General features: G+C 40.7%; 1 pseudogene; it reads right to left on the bottom strand.

The window, feature by feature from the left end:
• Nucleotides 1-259: 259 nt before the first annotated feature.
• LOC117695377 (sn-1-specific diacylglycerol lipase ABHD11 pseudogene) lies at nucleotides 260-1,981 on the bottom strand (annotated as a pseudogene).
• Nucleotides 1,982-2,758: the final 777 nt, after the last annotated feature.

The following is a 2,758-nucleotide window of genomic DNA, read 5'->3' as shown; positions in this document are numbered from 1 at the left end:
TTGTGGCTTCCACTTTTGTGCTTATATGTTATTTATGTGTGTTCAAGTGTGTGTGGTGTGTGTGGTGTGTGTGTGTGTGTGTGTGTGTGTGTGTGTGTGTGTGTCTATCTGCATCTGTATACGTTTCTTGAGATTTTTTCTTTGACTTTATTTTTTTCTGGCTTACTTTGGTTTTGCTTGTTTTCTCATTTTTGTTTTTGTTTTAAGGGAACTGGCCTTATTCATTAGTGTTGGACCACCTCTGTATCACCGGACCCTCTCAGTGCCCCTGAGTTTTTCTGTGCATTAGCAAGGGACAGGTGGTACAGATCCCAAGCCTAGAGTCCCCAGCCTGCTCTTCCAAGGAGCTACTTCTTAAGGTAAAAAAGCTGGTGACAGCATCTATAAAATCTTGGGGTTTGTCAATGTGGACCCAGTAGCTAGCATTAGGCGTAGTCTGAATCTGGGCTTGAGGGAAGAGCCACCTAATCTGAGTGGTGGCTGGGTTATACATATATGAAATTTCCACTAAACAAAAAAAAAAAAAAAAAAAAGAGTTGGCTCCAAGTAGAATTCAAGTTGCTGTGGGAAGGTAAAAATCTTGTCCTATTGCTGAGTTAAAGTATCCACGTTCATTCTCCAGAAGAAGCGCCCATCCACCTCCACCAGGTGAGTGAGTACGAATTGCTGAATGCTCACTTTCTTGACAGCCAAGCTGAGCTGCTCATCCGCCAGCTTTTGGGCCTGGCAATGTGGCACCTTCCTTCTCTGGGATATCAACAGCCTTCATGGCTGCTATGAGGTTTCCAAGGTATGATCCAGGTGTGGTTCCTACTGCTCTTATGTCTACAGCAACCAACAATTCACAACATCTGACCTCTGCAGTGCATGGCTGTCTTTCCTCCCATGCTGTGGCCAACGAGGACACAGGGCACCAGGCCCAACTCCTCCTCCAGGGAGGAGGCCCTGAAGGTCCTGACTCATGGCCTCATAGCTTGCATCTGGACTGTGGGAGCTGTCACCATAGTTCCAAGCATTCACTGTCAGCACCTTCCTGTCAGTCCTCTGAACCATTGTCTTGGTGAGGAAGTTGAAGTTGGTTTTGCTGTTGAAGAGTTCATGCAAAAAGACGATGGCTCGGAGTGTCGCATCTCCATCTAGATGATTATAGGGCAGCGGCAGTGGCCTGGAAGGTGGGGACCTACTTTGTTTTTATTTAATCCAATGTTAATATTTTTAGATGCCCGTTTGTGTTCTAATTTGAGAGAGAAAGAAAGGGTGTGGATGATTTAGGTGGTTGATGAAGTGGGCAGTATCTGAGAAGAAGAATTGAGGAAAAGGAAGACATAATCAAAATATGCTGTATTTAAAAATGTATAGTTTCTAATAAAAAGTAAAAAATTAAAAAACTCTATTTTCAATTAATAAATTTAGACTGCAGCCATTTCTCCTGTCTTATTTTGTCCAATTTGTAATTCTTCCTTTAAAAAAATTAAATCAGGAACTATCTAACTATTTACCTCAGCATCATCAGTCTTATCTGCAGTGTGCCCAGTTAATATATGTTGACTTAATCTCATAGAAACAGTACTAGACATTCAGATATGCTGTATGTTCCTGTGTAGCGAGGTTACTCACTCACACAGCACGGAGGACACAAAAGGGCCATGGCATCAGCCTTAGCCAGTGTCTAGGTGGTGTGAATGCCCCATATGGAGAATTTCCCATGAGTTTCACAATGACTCCAAGAATTAAATACCATCATCTACTAATTTAAAACAAAGTCCTCACTTATGAAATTGCTGAGGGCCATAAAAAGGAAGACTAAGGTTTACTTCAGAGTATGAGCCCTGAGTTTAGGACTTGAACAAAGTTTCGTACAAACCTTTACCCTGCTCTATTTTGTCACTATAAAACATTACCCTTGCCCCAGTGGTATTTGGTCCACATGGGATGAATTACCTTGTTCTACTATCTTTTTGGCTACGACTTGCTGCCTCATCGCAGTCCAGAAACAATAAAGTCAGTTGACCATAAGCGGATACTTTTTTCCTCCTTTATGGTGTTTTATTCTGGTATTTTCTCACAGTATCAACTATAACAAAAGCTAAAGTAGGAAGGTAGGTAGGTAGGTGAAACCTAGATAGATAGACTATAATAGAAAGATATACATGATGATAGATAAATGGGGGGGGGGGGAGAGGGAGAGACTGGCTAGATATGGCTATGGAGCCTTGAAAGTCAGTCCCACTTGTAAGACTAGAGAGCCAAGGAAGTTGACAGATTGGCTCAGTTACAATCTGGAGGCCTCCAAACCACTGCTTCCAACAATGCTTCAGCCCAAGTCCAAGGCTTGAGAATGCAGTGAGTTGTTGATGGAAACTCTGGGCTTCAGTGACAAGAAACCATGTGTTTCCGATGTCCATGAGGAGAGAAAGGGTATTCAAGTTCCATTAGATAAAGAGAAAAGTAATCCTTAACTAGACAGTGATTCTATATGGACCATTAGATAGTTGAACTGTGCCTGTCCATATATGTGGACAAGGGTAGATATCTTATTCAGCCTATTATTTTAATATCAATGTCTTCTGGAAACACCCCAAAGACAAGCAGAAATAATGTTTTACTATATTTAAGTATCCTTTGATATAGTTAGATTGATACTTTAAAATTAATCATAATTACCAATTTATCTGAAAAACTCATTGAAAATATTTTTAGTCTTATGAAATGAAATTGGAAATAGTTATAGAAAATCATGAATGGAATTTCTCCAAAT

This window comes from Arvicanthis niloticus, chromosome 1 (genome assembly GCF_011762505.2).
Source record: "Arvicanthis niloticus isolate mArvNil1 chromosome 1, mArvNil1.pat.X, whole genome shotgun sequence".
Taxonomy (NCBI): domain Eukaryota; kingdom Metazoa; phylum Chordata; class Mammalia; order Rodentia; family Muridae; genus Arvicanthis; species Arvicanthis niloticus.
This window is presented reverse-complemented; position numbering and strand designations above follow the sequence as displayed.